The following is a 17,278-nucleotide window of genomic DNA, read 5'->3' as shown; positions in this document are numbered from 1 at the left end:
TGTATGTCCGCTAACACACCATGTATTGGTAAGGTGTACATGTGAGGCCAAAGGGGGGTAGAGGGAGACCCCAACCCTAACCGCTCTGACCACAAAGCTACTCGTGTTCTCCCAGAGAGGGGTACATTCTTATTTTGTCGAGAGAGATCACGGATTCCAATCTTAGTTACAAGATGAAAAGGGGGGGTATGTTCAATCTCCGGCTGAAGAGAAGACGAAAGGAGCACTTTGATTTCAGGGAAACCTAACCGAAAGTCCTCAATGTTACCAACACCTTCCCAGCCGATGTTTAGCTGTCTAAATTTTCTTATGACTATACGTACAACTTGGTCTACAAGTCGGACAGACCGAGATCCAACTGAGGTTGCCACCAAACCAGCAGGTTTCCACTTAACTCCAGATGAATCTCTCAGATCACATACTTTGTTAATCCCTCCTTGGATAAATTTTTTACTCAGGGCATGGCTATGAGGGATACCAGGAAAAAAGTTATTGAAGAAAAGGGGTTCTTGAAGGAACATTCGACAATTATAGCCCTCAAGGAAGCGGTGGACGTCAAACCTTTTCCAAGTGTCCAATAAACTCTGATAGAATCTCGGAAGAGAGGCAAAATTTATATGCTCGAGGTCTATCAAAAGAAGCTGCCGATCATATCTCAGTCTACCAACCTGTTGTAACAGAAAAAATGCAAAGGGCCGCCAGGGCAGCTGTTCAGCGAACAGTAGTCTCTGCAGAGACTGCAGCCGAAAGGCCACAACCCGACCAGAGATATCAACAATGCCCTGGCCACCTTCCTTCCGGGGGTAGTACAATATCTCAGGCCTCAGCCAATGGTAGCCACTCCAAAAGAAATTTACTAGCATTCGCTGAGTAGCCATAATTAGTTGGTTTGATGGCTGTAAAGCAATAATTCTGTGCCATAATTTTGTTGCAACCAGATTGTTTATGACAAGGGTACGGCCTCGATAGGAGATGGACCTCAGCAGTCCTTCCCATGCTTTCAATCTGTGCGTAATTTGCTCCAACACTCCTTCCCAATTTTTCATTTCTGTTTCACGATTACCGATATGCACTCCAAGATATTTAACCCCGTCCGTTCTCCAGACCAGGTTGTGTGGGAGTGAGGGTGGTGATACACAAGAGAGATTGCCTTTGCCACACCATAATGCTGTACTTTTATTCCAATTGATCCCACCGGAAGAGGCTGCAGAGAAATCTCGCATACAACGTTGTAAAGCAGAGACATCATTGGAGCTTCTAATCAAAACACAGACATCATCAGCATAAGCCGTCTGCACAAATTCTGCTCCTTCTATACTTCTCATTCCCTGAGGTATTTGCTGTCTAATAGACCGAAGGAGTGGTTCAAGGGCGACTATATATAGAAGCCCAGAGAGGGGGCAACCTTGGCGAATACCCCGTTGGAAAGGAAAGGGAGAGCATAACCTATTGTTGATCTTCATCATACATTGAGTATTAGTATACAGGAGTTTCACATAAGAGGTGAAAGTTTCACCAAACCCCATTCCTTTCAGGACAGAAAAAAGGTACTTGTGGTCAACACGATCGAAGGCCTTAGTTTGATCAAGAAACAGCAACCCAAAATCGTCACGCAGGAACTTATTGCATGAAATAATATCTCTTACCAAAAAAATATTATCATAAATAGATTTTCCAGGCACACAGTAGGTCTGGTCCGGGTGTATAACTGAACTGATCACAGTCTTCATACGATTAGCAAGTACTTTAGAGAAAATCTTGTAATCAACACACAATAAGGAGACAGGTCGCCAGTTATCAACCAGTTGAAGATTCCCAGCTTTTGGTAGCAAACAAACGACTGCTCGTCTACAAGACATTGGAAGTTCTCCGACACGTATGCTTTCATCGAGTACATCGAGTAAGTCAGGTCCCACAAGGGCCCAGAAGGTCTTGTAGAATTCTGTGGGCAGGCCATCTATTCCAGAAGCTTTCCCATCTTTCAGGCTCCGCACAGCTGCTTCAAGTTCAACAGCCGAAATTGGGGAATCGAGCATGCATCGCTCATCCTCCTCGACACTCGGAAGCCCAGCAGTTAACTCTCGTATCACCTCATTGTCCACGTTCTGAGGAGAATACAAGTTAGAATAGAACCCTTTCAGAGTACACCTGATCGCCTGCTGAGAGGTCACCAGCGACCCATTGGGAGTGAGCAAAGTATGAATTTGTTGTGACCTCTTGAGGGAAGACTCTAACTTAAAGAACTCTTTGTTTGGCATGTCCAGAGTTAAATAGCTCATTCGCATTCGGACCAAGGCACCCATCGCCCGTTGCCGTACCGCTTCCTCCAGCACTGCTTTCTTTGCCCATATTAGTTGGTCACGTGCACCTCTCCCAACCTCGTCAACATTCTGTTCTAACGATATAATTTCAGATTTTAACTGATCTATTGATATTGATTGGATTTTGGTGGTGTATGCACTATATTGTTGACAGAAATTCTTAATTTGGGATTTTGCAATGTCCCACCACAGCCGGAGACTATCATACTCAGGTCTGGAGGAGCGAATTTTCTCCCACACGACGTGAAAGGCCTCATTAAATTCCTTGTCATGTAAGAGACGAGTATTCAAAGACCAGTAAGCACTACCACCGGGTGGAAAGGGTAACTTAAAGGACATTGAGATTAAACTGTGGTCTGTGAATCCAGTTGGTAAAATTTTGGGGACAGACACCACATTCAACATTGGCTTGTTCACATAGAATCTGTCCAGCCTTGCCATTGACATAATACCATCATTGCATCTACACCATGTATAACAGCGTGAGAGTGGGTGTTGTGATCTCCACACATCCTTAAACCGAAAGATGTTGATGGTGTCCTCTAGAGCTTTCGTAGAGGCAACATGAGGCTCATGACCATTCCTATCAATTGACGGACAAATTGTGCAATTAAAATCTCCCGCGATACAGATAAAGGCTGTTGGGTCCAGAGTTTTTACAAAATCCCGCAGAGTGGAAAAGAAAATTTTTCTCTCCATTGGGTCACACGGTGCATAAACATTCACTACGATAATCTTTTGGGTATTATAAAGAAAATCTACGGAGATCAAATGCCCTTTATAGATTTCTTTAAATGAAACCTGTTGAGCACAAATCTTGTGACTTAGGCAAATGGCAACACCGGCCCGAGGTGTAGGGAACCCACTTAGCCACCATTGCCCTTTAAAAAGTTTCCCCCAATCGGCTACTTGAGCACTAGTAGCGGGGGTCTCTTGTAAGAGAATAATGTCAGCCTTTTCTTTTACAACCGCTTGAATGGTTTGCACCCTCCGTAAGGGGGCACGACCCCCATTTATATTTAAGGATACAACATTTAGTTCCATGGTTGATTCTTCTAGGGGGTGAAGTCCTCTTCCTCAATTAATTCCTTGTTTGCCTTCGTGATGGATTTCCTCAGCCGCTGAAATTCAGGTTCGGAGATTTCCACATGCTCACTCCTTTGCAGCAAAGGTTTTGCGGCTGCAAGGAAGGCCTGGATATTAGGAAAATGATCCTTAATTCGTACATGCCTTTGTCTGAAAGTTTCCTTCAAAAATCTGACAATATTTTCTTTTGAGATCTCCAAAGGCTGCTCTTCCTCCTGAGGGGGGGGAGCCCTGTCAACCATTGCCACTGGTTCCTCATGGCCGATCAGTGTCTCTGTAGTTAGAATTCCCTCCGTGACGCTAGTAACGAGTTCCTCCTGAACCTGTACAGAAACACTTGTTCCATCCCCATCTACCTTAGGTTCTTCATCCTCTTCATCCTCATGCATCATTGCAATGGGGGGGGAGGAGTCGTTATTAGTAGTAATGGGTATTTTGCATTCCCCATTAGAATTGATATGGTCATCAGTAGGCTGTTCGGTTTCGCAGGTTGATTTACAACCTTCAGGAAAAAGTTCCCCTTCATCCTGAGCAGGTGGTATCATGTCAGCCATAGTCTCACCACCTTGCTGATCTTCATGTGGAGGACTGTCTGAATCGTTTAAACTGCTTTCTGTCTGCACCACCAACACTTTAACACCTTTGTCCTCATTCCTCGCACTTACAAGTGACCGTTTCAAATTTTTCCGAGACGCCGCATCTACAATCTGCTGCTCCTCACAAAACATTCCCTCTACAGGTAGAGGCTTCTCCCTTACATTTGCTGACTCATCGTTTGCACGATGGCCAGCTGTACTGGATGACTCATCGCTTACACGAAGCACATCCGTATGGGTCTCATCAGCACCACTCTTAGCCGTACCTTGATGGTCCGATGTAGATTCCCGCACTGAAGGCGAAACATCTATAGAATCCTCCGTAGTGGTCACGGGGGGAGGTGGTCCGGCTGCTGTGGCATACGTTTTCTCCCCATCAGGACAATACTGCCGAGTGTGTCCATGTACACCACACCCGTAACAAATCAACCTCTCCGTTGCCGCAAAAATCCTGTGCTCACGTTTTGACGACTTAAAAACGAGAGAGACATTCAATTGCGTCAAACCATCCTTCAAAACAACATAACAAAACCGTCTAAACGTTTCGATATGCTTAAGCTTCCCGTCTGTGGTGCGAATGGAGGCTTGGATAATTCTCGACACCACAGTACCGTACTGACCGAGCTTCTGAAGAATTTCCTCATTAGACAGCGTCGGTAGAACGTTTGATAGTATTACCTTCGAGGCCGGAGTGTTCCATGGCGAAACCGGAACAAACTGGTCATTGCCCAAGGTGAGTCCGTTCTGCACGACGATGCGCGCGAAACGGACACGTGAAACGAAGACAACCACCTTGTGGTGCATTCGGGACGCTGCCCGTATGTTCTCACAACCGATCAATCCTCCGATTGCGAGGAGCGTCTCCTCCAGCGAGACATCTTCCGGTGGGACAAAACACATGCCGTGTTCATCTGTTAACCCCTCATCGGCGTCACGACCGGCATTACTTCGACTATTCTTGCTAGCCATTTGAAGTAACTAAACGAAAAAAACCCAATAAATGGTACAAAGGTTTATAAAGCCGAAATAAATGAAAAATAAACAACAACAACAACAATAACTGGGAAATAAATAAATAAATCCCGTTAACCACCTAAAGTGGCTAACTCTAACCGCGCTGTCTCTCCCTCTCTCGCTCAGTAGACAAGACGATAGAAAGGGACACCGACACTCGGACAGCAGAAAGGACCAAAAGGTAGGAAGAAAGGAAAAAGCAACACGAGACACAGCACGTACCGCCAGAGACTGAGCAACAGACCTGGCAATCGCACGTGCGTGCTATAGTCCTTGAGCCAGACCAAAAGTAATGCTCCGGCGGGGGGAGTAATTCTCATTATGATTTTCCATTAGACCAATGTCTCAAGTGTCAGAAAAGGTGTGATGGACATCTGAGAACGGTAGCTTAGTGCCCGGATGGACGCCATCTTTGAAACCACCCAGCTCGAAAATGCCCATTTGGTGGGGTACATTGTTGCACGTGTATCTGGACTTCTATACTAGCTATCGATGTGCGGTTGACGACTAAATATACGTCCGATGTGTACCGTCTAAATAAAAAATAATATGAAGCATTTTGTTTTAGATTAATTATTATAAAAATCAATTATCGAAAAAAAATCATATATTTTTCAATATTTTATTATTAGACTTGTACTTTTTTTAGTGAAACAACACTGGTATGATTTTCCAAATTATGCATTGTGCTACACCGTTTATCTGTCTATAAAAATAACTCAAAAACTAAAACATATCATCCACCACGAGTTTACAACAAATAAATGTAAAGAGGCATAAAATGACTTAGGCCGCCGCTGGCATTATCTATTCTGACGATAACGCAAGTTAGGAATGTCGTACGGAGAGGATTTTAACACCATACGATATCTAATAAGCAGGCGGAAATTGTTACATAGGAAATCTGCACTTTGGTGGCCATCTTGGATTTCAAAATGGCCGCCAATTATATTAATTATTCATTACTAGAGTTTGGAAAGACGTATGGAGCTGATTTTAACACCATACGATGTATATTCCTAATAAGCAAGCGGAGGTATCATTGAACATGTCATGTTTTAGTCAAATAACACCGGTATGATCTTCCAAATTATACATTTTGCTAAACCGTTTATCTGTCTATAAAGATTTTCAGGCAATTTGGCCTGCATTATAATAGAGAACAACATATGCTATACAATATACAGTGCACACAAAGTTAATCATCAGAGTCGCCATCAGAGTCATTGGCATCCTGAGCCACGATAGCATCATCCTGCACCATGTTGGAGCATCCCTGCAGCTTACACACAACAGTGCACTTCAACCCATTCAGTATGCAGGAGCAATCTGACGGTCGACACGTCCTTCTGCATGTGCATGAGATGAGATTCAAGACGACATCTGGAGCTGGTAGACCCGCCATCCATCGGATTGTGAGCGAACCGCCATCATCGAGTTCCCAACCATGTCCTGCTGATGGTGTTGGGACGTCTGGTAGGTTTTCAAGGCTGCGTCGCCAGATAGCCGCCTGATAGTTGGCCCTAAGCGTATGCTGCATCAAGGAGTCTTCACAAGGCGGCAATTGTCCAGATTCGATCTGGCCCTTCTTTGCACAGAACATGTGATAACGGAGCGAATTAACACCGACGATCTTCGTGTTCTTGGCGTACAGCTGACACGTGAAGGCCTGAATGCTATTGAAGACGTCTGTTGGTACATTCCATGAAGATCCCAGATCTGTGAATGCTTGAAGATACAGCTCATTCGCTTGCACAAGCTTCAAAGCCTTTATCTTTCCTTGGCTAGCCAGAGCACTCACAGTGTCACACCCGCTCCATGCATGAAGCCCTGGCAATGCACTGCAAACTCCAGACCCCAATACCGCAGCCAACTTTCCAACGTCGATCATTCTGACTCGAACCTTTGTTCCTCGTCTGATGAAGAGCTGACTATCGATGGTTCTGCTGAGATGAAGACTGATGATCAGAACGTCGGTGTCATCTGCCACTAAGATGATCGTCTTGTAGTGGGTAGCGGCGTGCTTTGCGTGGAGAAACATACGCGTGTCTGCTTCCTCGTGGCTACATTTGAGTGCTTGCACCAACTTCCACCTATCGCGGGTCAGTACCAGACATTTTTCACCACAGGTGACATACAGTGTTCTGTTGCCTAGCTTTTCGTGATTTGTTTCATGTTTCCACGACTCCGCCAGAAACACAACCAGTTTCTCCTTTGTCTGGCTGCAAGCAAGGAGACGCCGCCAGTTCATGATTTTGTGTGCGGGTCTGATCTCGCTGAAACTGATGCCTTCATTTGAACCGCGGTTCACACGCTCAGCTGCTTTGATGGATTCTTCTGTGTATGTGTCAAAGACAACATCGATGCGCTCACTGCCTTGACCAGCGTGAAGTGCTGCAGCAAGGATGCGGTCAGATAGTTCTTCGAACGTGTCGTTCTCGCCATGCATCTTTTGTATGAGAGCCATCGCATCAATTATTGTTGCACTTCGCTTGTCAACGTTCTCGGCTGGTTCCACAAGACCTTCCATGTGTTTCGCAAGTGCAGCTTTGTTCGTTTTTTTCATTGACCCATCAACGTTTGCCAAAGACCATGGTAACGGCCCTAGTGGGTGACAAAGGACAAGTTGCATGTCGAGGTTCCTTGTCTTGGCGATGAGTATCATGGTGGCAAACAGTTGTCTGTCAGCTCTCAGGACGATCTCCTTGTTTGTGCCCTTCACAACTTTCTGCTTGATCTTACCAAAGGTCTTCAAGTTTAGCTTGTTCAATGTGTCATGAAAGCCTGTTCCCTCTTCAAGACGTTTCTGGAAGCTTTGATACGCCGCTTCCCCCTTTTGCAGGGTGTTGAGTAGGTCATTAGAAACGTCCTCCCTCGCAGCCGCTCCGGTAGATATACTGAGAAGACATGACGGATCATCGGCGAATGGATTGGTCCAGTCATTTTCCAGTAGATCACAGATAGCTGTGACGCCAGACTCATCACGTTTGATGCGAGAAGTAGACAAGTCAGGGTGCTTGGCGTGAGATGTGTCGCTGCCATTCACAAGGATAGTTTCTCGTAGTTGCCTCAGTGCAGTAGCCCGATTTTCTGCAGTTAGATAGTATCGTGACACAGCCCCTTGTCGAAGACTAAAACCTCGTGTTCCTCCAGCTGTTTGCGTATCTTTGTTTACTGTTTCTTATGTTGTCTGATCAACAGCGATTCTGGCAAATGGATTCCCTGGTCTAAGCTGTACGGAGAAGTAGCCTTGATTGAAATGCCTGTACAACTCGGGGCATGTTTCGTGGAGTTGCGTCATCTGTGCATAGTACACTGGTAGATATCTAGCATAGTTCACCTTGTTCATTGCGAAACACCAAGGGATCACTCTTCTGACACAAGCCAAGTGAAGCATCCAGTCGCCTTCTCTATCCGCATGAATCAACCCCAGCAGGGTCTCTACCATATCAATATACATCATCCAGAAGCGAGCCAGGTCTCCATGTTTGGTTCGCAGAAAATGTAGGTATTTCGCGAACATGTCAAAGCTCTGTACACATGAATCATCATCGAGAGCAGCAGCGAGAGTCTCGTGGCAAACATCCTCCTTGATGCTGCGAATTTTGAGGTCAGTGCTTCGAATCTGGGGTTCCTTGTCAGGATGATTGCTTTCTATCCACACCTGGAAGCCCTTCCAAATGATGCGCATTAGTGCCTCGTACATCAACTTGTGGAGTCGCACAGCACGGTTGTATTGCTTGCCTTCCAGAACCCTGTTGATGGAACCTTCAGCGATTACTCCTGACTCAACAGCTACATCCCGAAGGCCTGCATCTCCAAACATTTTCCCAATGCTCGACATGAAGTTACAGATGGTATGGAAGTTCCCCATCATGAGCACGATTCTTCCATATCGATCGACATCTTTCCATGCTATTTCGGTCGCCTTAGCAAATAGTGCCTGGTCTAGCACCACCGGTATACGCTCAAGCTGAAGTGATGACATGATGTTCAGAGCTTCTCTGAGGATTTCTTGCACTGTTGCCATATCTGTGGCAGGCGCGTTTATAGTCGGCAGGTAGCCAACTACATCTTCCGTCACCTGAACACGATCTCTAGTCATGATGTTGAAACCAGTCCACGAACTGATTGTCTGGTCGCATGGTTCCAGCATGCGAGTCATAATCCATACGTGATTTCGGCGCTGCGCAAGGGATGTTGCGCCTGCAAGAGTGTCAGAAAGATCTGCAGGCTTGATTGCAGGTGGGCCCTCTCGTTTCCCACCGCTGTATATTGGAACTAAATCGCTGGATGACGGGATAGATCGCTTCTTATCTGCTTTGGATACTGCCGATGGAGGTTGGGGCGGCAAACACGACTGCGACTTCGGTTGGACGATGATACCGTTGACGCGATGCGATGTTCCGCCACCACTCAGCGATTCCTCTAGCCTGTCGATGTTATCGAATGCTAATACAGTCGGGACCGAAGGGTGCACATGTGACGGAAGTGGTACTGTATCTTTCTCCACACTTGCTAATTTGTCTATGCATAGCGCTGTCTCGATTTCTTCCAGAACTGTGTACGAACATCCGTGCCCGAGTCGATTCAATATTCTGATGACCTCTGTATTACCGGTGAGCGTTTTCATGACCCACGGAAGTAGGACATGCTTCGATGTTCTGATGGTACCCCGGTGTACAGCATTGATGATATCTTGAGCCATCGACCATACCAGTGTGTCGGCACGCGCAGAGCTACCCCCACTCCCGCAAATCAAAGTATGCAGAAATACACGAAGAGAATCTGGTATCTTCACGTAATCTGAAGTGAGTTCTGCTGGCTGAGGCGGCCAACGTTCATTGTAATGAGCATCTTTGATCTGGTGTCGCAGTGAAGTAGCTGCACGCACAATGTTACTTTCACCGTCCGTTCGACGTTCGTTCAAATGCTTTCACTTCTGCTTTCAGGTTTACGCACTCTGCAGCAATCTCTCGCTTTGTCAGATTATCGGGCATCAAGTATACACGGTGTTTCACATTGAAGAAGATGAGCGATTCTCCAAACTCTCTTTGTAATGTGCGCTGCAGATTCTTCTTGATGGAGTCACGAACATCAACTGAAAATGTATCTGAAGACAGGATATCTGTTGCAACATCAACTATTGGAACAATCCTCGGGTTCAATAACAAGTCAGTGCGAATGAAATTGAATATACATCGTATCATTTCTTTTTTCTCGATATTATCTTCAATGTCAGTTTCTACTTGAGGTTTTTGGGGCCGTGTGTAGTTTCTATAGCAGGAGAAGTGGTAGTGAGCCTCAGCTGCAACCATATCTCGTGTAGTCAATGCCAAAACTCTCTCATCATTGCGAGCTGTCGCAGCATCTCTTATTGTCTTATCTGCTCGAAGTTCAACAGCCAAGACAACTGTTTCACGGGTACGACTGCCTTTTATGAATTTTGAAGCACGCTGGCAAAAAATGCATTTATCATCGTAGACCGTTGAAGTTGATCCTGTCTCTTCCCGTGATGATCGCCGTCGCACCGCATCGCCAGTATCAACTGAAGAACTTCTAGCTGCATTGGTCAAAGTAGCTAGGTGGTTTTTGTGAGTGAAGTCTGATCTACAAGCCCTATGGTATAATATTGGAATATTAGGAAGTTCAACTGCGCCTTCTTGGACTAGCTTTAGAATTGGATAAAAGTTTCTAACTGCGGCTGCGTCACACAATGTCTTCCAAGAACTGTTGCCCGCTGCCTTGCTTAGTTCAGAGAGTGGCGACTTCTTGCTGCACAGGATGCACGTTCCGGACTCAGGTTCAATCTTCGCCCGTTTCGCCTCGACACCGGCCATCTCAGCTGAAAGAACAAAAAGACTGACGTTAGATTACTCCGATATCCGAAAAGCTCGCCAGCTTACATAGACATACTCATCCAAGTCAGTGAACATGTTAGATGGTGCCACAATACAACTCTATAATAGAGTTGTATGTGGCGCCATCTAACATGTTCACTTTTAGTTCTTAAGCCACCCACCCCCCCCCCCCCCCCTCAGAAATTAATCAGGTCACCGCAACAAATCTCAGACTGAGATATAGAATATAGAATATAGATATAGAATAGACTGACGTCACTTTCGGCACTGGGTTCTGTGGGTTGATTATCGGCGGGTAATTCCAACTGACATAGTTTCGGTTTGTGGAAAGTGCATGCCTTTTCATATATTTTTTGTGTACACTCGTGGTGGATGATATGTTTTAGTTTTTGAGTTATTTTTATAGACAGATAAACGGTGTAGCACAATGCATAATTTGGAAAATCATACCAGTGTTGTTTCACTAAAAAAAGTACAAGTCTAATAATAAAATATTGAAAAATATATGATTTTTTTTCGATAATTGATTTTTATAATAATTAATCTAAAACAAAATGCTTCATATTATTTTTTATTTAGACGGTACACATCGGACGTATATTTAGTCGTCAACCGCACATCGATAGCTAGTATAGAAGTCCAGATACACGTGCAACAATGTACCCCACCAAATGGGCATTTTCGAGCTGGGTGGTTTCAAAGATGGCGTCCATCCGGGCACTAAGCTACCGTTCTCAGATGTCCATCACACCTTTTCTGACACTTGAGACATTGGTCTAATGGAAAATCATAATGAGAATTACTCCCCCCGCCGGAGCATTCACTTCAAAAAATGGCCGGTTGGCTCAAGGACTACTAAGCGAGCGGCAGCTGTGCAAAGTGGGAGGGGAGAGAGAGAGAGAGAGAGAGAGAGAAAGAGAAAGAGAAAGAGAAAGAGAAAGAAAGATGAGGAGAGAAAGGTGAGGAGAGAAAGGTGAGGAGAGAAAATGAATAAGAAAAGTGTATGATGAAGTGTGTGATGAAAAGTGTGTGATGAAGAGTGTATGATGAAAAGTGTGTGATGAAAAGTGTGTGCTGAAAAGTGTATGATGAAAAGTGAATGATGAAAAGTGTATGATGAAAAGTGTATGATGAAAAGTGTATGATGAAAAGTGTATGATGAGAAGTGTATGATGAAAAGTGTATGATGAAAAGTGTGTGATGAAAAGTGTATGATGAAAAGTGTATGATGAAAAGTGTATGATGAAAAGTGTATGATGAAAAGTGTATGATGAAAAGTGTATGATGAAAAGTGTATGATGAAAAGTGTATGATGAAAAGTGTATGATGAAAAGTGTATGATGAAAAGTGTATGATGAAAAGTGTGTGATGAAAAGTGTATGATGAAAAGTGTATGATGAAAAGTGTATGATGAAAAGTGTATGATGAAAAGTGTATGATGAAAAGTGTATGATGAAAAGTGTATGATGAAAAGTGTATGATGAAAATTGTATGATGAAAAGTTTATGATGAAAAGTGTATGATGAAAAGTGTATGATGAAAAGTGTATGATGAAAAGTGTATGATGAAAAGTGTATGATGAAAAGTGTATGATGAAAAGTGTATGATGAAAAGTGTGTGATGAAAAGTGTGTGCTGAAAAGTGTATAGTGAAAAGTGAATGATGAAAAGTGTATGATGAAAAGTGTATGATGAAAAGTGTATGATGAAAAGTGTATGATGAAAAGTGTATGATGAAAAGTGTATGATGAAAAGTGTGTGATGAAAAGTGTGTGATGAAAAGTGTATGATGAAAAGTGTATGATGAAAAGTGTATGATGAAAAGTGTATGATGAAAAGTGTATGATGAAAAGTGTATGATGAAAAGTGTGTGATGAAAAGTGTATGATGAAAAGTGTATGAAGAAAAGTGTATGATGAAAAGTGTATGATGAAAATTGTTTGATGAAAAGTGTATGATTAAAAGTGTATGATGAAAAGTGTATGATGAAAAGTGTATGATGAAAAGTGTATGATAAAAAGTGTATGATGAAAAGTGTATGATCTCCCCTCCCCACAACACATCATTCACCCGCATCTGGTTGTGCGCTGGTCTCCTGAACACCTCATGAAGATTCTGTAATCTTTTATTTGCATCACAAAAGTAGAATTTGGAGAGAGATCCAGGAAGGTGACAACTCTCTCTTCTTTCTGCCACATTCCCTCCAGTGGGTTGATTGCATTTCGTGGCCCATTACCCCCAGTCACCACGTGACCCTTCACCCTGGTTATGCACTGGTCTACTGAGCACCTCATGAAGATAGTTGGAACAAAATGGCGTGCTCTTCTGAAAGACATCTAGGGATCTGTAACATACAACAATGAATATATAGCAGTTTTTGGAAAAAATTATTTCATGGAGGTAGCTGTATTGCTTTCCCAAGTGCAAAGTTAGATCCATGCCTGGTGTGTGTGTTCATTTACCAAGTCGCTAGCTATTGCTTGCCAAGCCAGCCATTCCTTATCAACGGTTTTGAATGGAGTGCTTGCTTGAGTGTTTAAGCCACTTGGCGAGCGCTCCACACAAAACTTGGGAACTTGAACACACTCATGTAGTCTACCATGCGGCACTCACAAGCTAAGAAAGCCACAGTATGAAATTCTGAATGAACTTCATTTCAACAGTCTTTATTGCATAAAAGTGCCATTCTCACACATTCAGATGTACACAAATAAATTCATCAAAGAAGGAATTAATTCCTCCAATGGGAAAATGCAGCTTGAATAAATAAAACAAGAAGAAATCATGCAGAGCACGACACTTGCAAAATCCACCGCTCCCCCCCAAAAAAGTTGTCATGGATACCAAATTTTCCATTTCATGAAGATTAAGATTGACAATCTAAATCAAAGCTCAGGTCAATCGGATTAAAATTGATGATTTTTCAGATGAAAATTGATATTAGAAGTTTGACCTTGAGTTGACCTTTGACCTTCAGTTAACCTTTGCCCTTTTGCCCTTAAATAGTTGGTTTCCCACATAAGCAATACACTATGTAATTGCTGTTTAAATTTCAAGTTAATCAGATTAAAATTGATGATTTCTCAGATTAAAATTGATGATTTTTGAAGTTTGACCTTGAGTTGACCTTTGACCTTAAAATTGTTGGTTTCCCAATTGAGTGAGGCACTGTGCAATTGCTATATAATTTTCAAGTCAATCGGATGTAAATTGATGGTTTTTTAGATGACAATTGATGATTTTGGAAGTTTGCTGTTGAGTTGACCTTTGACCTCAAAAATAGTTGGTTTCCCAATTTAGTGACTCAATATACAAATGCTGTTCAATTTTCAAGTCAATCGGATGACAAATGGCGATTTTAGAAATTCAAAACTCCAGATGACCTATGACCTCAAAATCAATAGGCTCATCAATTGTGACGACCTCTTCAACTTGGTGAAGTTTCATGAAGGTTGGTTTAGAATTGTGAGCTGTAGGCAAGTGACAAACAGACAACCAAACAGACGCAACCGGCCAATATACTTGAAAAGTCTTTGATTTTTGCAAGTAATAATAATGAATGTATGGTGGAATGGCTAAATTGAAAATAAAATATCATTGATGAAGACCAGAAAAAGCACAGGGCCCAGAACACTGCCTTGAGGAACTCCAGCCAGAACAGAAAGGGGTGATGAGAGAAATCCACGGCTACCCCGTTGTAAAGGTAGTACTACCCCGTTGACTACGACTAGAGAGGAAGTCCGCAAGCCATGCATGGAGATTTCCATGGATACCATAGGAGGAGAGTTTGGTGAGCAGAGCTGGGTGCCAGACCTTATCGAAGGCACGTGATATGTCGAGGGAGACAGCTCTGATTTCCTGTTTGGCATTGAGGACCTCCATCCATTGTTGAGACAGCAGAAGCAGCATGTCCAGAGTAGAGTGATCTGGTCTGAAACCAAATTGATGATCAGAGATCAAGCCATTGGAGAAGAGGAAGGATTTGATATCCGAAGCAATGATGGATTCCATGACTTTGATGATAATTGGGAGAAGGCTGATTGGTGTGCAGTTGCAAGGATCTGTTTTTGCACCTTTTTTGTGTAAAGCGGTGATATTGGCTGATTTCCAAGCTGCTGGCAGTTTGATGAAAAGTGTGTGATGAAAACTGTGTGATGAAAAGTGTGTGATGAAAAGTGTATGATGAAAAGTGTGTGATGAAGAGTGTATGATGAAAAGTGTATGATGAAAAGTGCATGATGAAAAGTGTGTGATGAAAAGTGTGTGATGAAAAGTGTGTGATGAAAAGTGTATGATGAAAAGTGCATGATGAAAAGTGCGTGATGAAAAGTGTATGATGAAAAGTGTGTGATGAAGAGAGTATGATGAAAAGTGTATGATGAAAAGTGCATGATGAAAAGTGTGTGATGAAAAGTGTATGATGAAAAGTGTATGATGAAAAGTGTGTGATGAAGAGTGTATGATGAAAAGTGTGTGATGAAAAGTGTGTGTTGAAAAGTGTATGATGAAAAGTGCATGATGAAAAGTGTGTGATGAAACGTGTATGATGAAAAGTGTGTGATGAAGAGTGTATGATGAAAAGTGTATGATGAAAAGTGTGTGATGAAAAGTGTATGATGAAAAGTGCATGATGAAAAGTGTGTGATGAAAAGTGTGTAATGAAAAGCGTGTGATGAAAAGTGTATGATGAAAAGTGCATGATGAAAGGTGTGTGATGAAAAGTGTATGATGAAAAGTGTGTGATGAAAAGTGTATGATGTTTATTTGCAAGAGAGAGAGAGAGATTAAAGCTAGCCCGATAGCTATGGTTTGAGTGAGACAGAAAGTAAGACCAGCAATCCTGACATGGATAGTGTAAGATGGTTCCGGGCACCACTTTAACACTGCTAAGTCCGAAAGGTAGTACTACCCTGAGCGGTTGCCGTCTACAACCTACATTTTAAAATGCTTCGCCTTCCTCATTTCCCATGATATGAGCACAACACCTCTTATTTGCAACGAACTATTCTTTTTATTGTAATTCTTCTTCAAAACGATCTCTTCTTTTTATTGTTCTTCTTCTTCACAATGCTTATTTTCCAAACCTGTCTCTCACCTAAAAGCGTGTCGATCAACCATCCTCCTGTACCTCCAGCACCATATTATTTCACTCGCTGTCTAGTTGGTTTGTGCAATCTATCATTGCGTATGTGTAGCAGATTCAAAACCCCGTTGTAATTCTTCTCTTTATAGATCCCCTCTTTTCATTCCTTATCTCTCTTATCTCTCTCCCCGTCTCTCTCAATCTCTCTCTCCGCACCTCTACAGCGCATCCATACACAATTTGCAACACACAACATTAAACCTTACAAAAGCCACGTTCCAACTCCTTGCAAATCCAATCAAGTGTATAATGAAGCAGCGCATACTGGAATTGCGAATCTCTTCAACAATCAAGAAACAGCATGGCGAAGCGCCGGCAGATGGGTGGGCATTGTTGCTGCAGAACCATGGGCTCGGCCAATGGGTTTGCATGGCGAAAGGAAGGCACCAGTGAGGAAGCAGCGCCACAAAGCTCAAGCTGCGGTTAGAATACAACTAGAAGCTGCTGAGTTCTCAAACCACGCCTCTCCCAGGGCCGATATAAGCCGGGATGAATTCAAGGACTCGGGATGTTACGCGTCTGGGGGACATCAAAGAGTGAAGGCTGAACTTACGAGAGCGAGCCTCTGTGAGAATGACCAGGATGGTGCTGCAGTACAGAGAGCTGATAAGTTGTGGACTCACTTTCTCTGGCTATCCTTACATCTAATTAGTTCATTTGGAATGCACAAGATTATTTAACAATTATACCATCAACCCGTTTGGGGCTGGGTTACTGACTCGCATTAACAAATTTCTCGGTCACACAATGAACATTCACCCGCACATCCCCCCACATGGCACAACACATCATTTACCCTCTCTTTTTCTCCCGCTCCACCTTTTTTATGTTGAGACCAATGTCATTTCATGTTAAGCCAGCAGGCTTGCATTGGGTGAGCAAGCGGTCACCACCAAGCCCTGCCTTCTTCTTCTCTCTCTGCCTATCACCCTTCCTTATTTAGTTTCCAGGCGTGTATGAGGCTCCTACTTGTGTATAATTGTGCTACGATGACCTAACGATGTGTGAGTAACGATCTAATGATGTTACGATGTGTAAGTAGGCTGATGTGCTCAGGGGGTAAGATATTTATCTTGTGAACTGTTTGGCCAAAAATACTTGGCCTTTTCATCTTTATAAACTATGTCCAAACTGTCAATAATCTTTCCTCCATTGGTTAGACCACAGTGTGTTGCAGAGAAAGGAAATTCTGCCCCACTGCTCCATTATGGTTAGTGATTAGAAAACGTCCCACTTATGGTAGCGCTCGGCCGTTTTG

The sequence above is a fragment of the Myxine glutinosa genome, chromosome 1, assembly GCF_964187855.1.
Source record: "Myxine glutinosa chromosome 1, kmMyxGlut1.1, whole genome shotgun sequence".
In the NCBI taxonomy this organism is placed as follows: Eukaryota; Metazoa; Chordata; class Myxini; order Myxiniformes; family Myxinidae; genus Myxine; species Myxine glutinosa.
Note: the sequence above shows the minus strand (reverse complement) of the source record.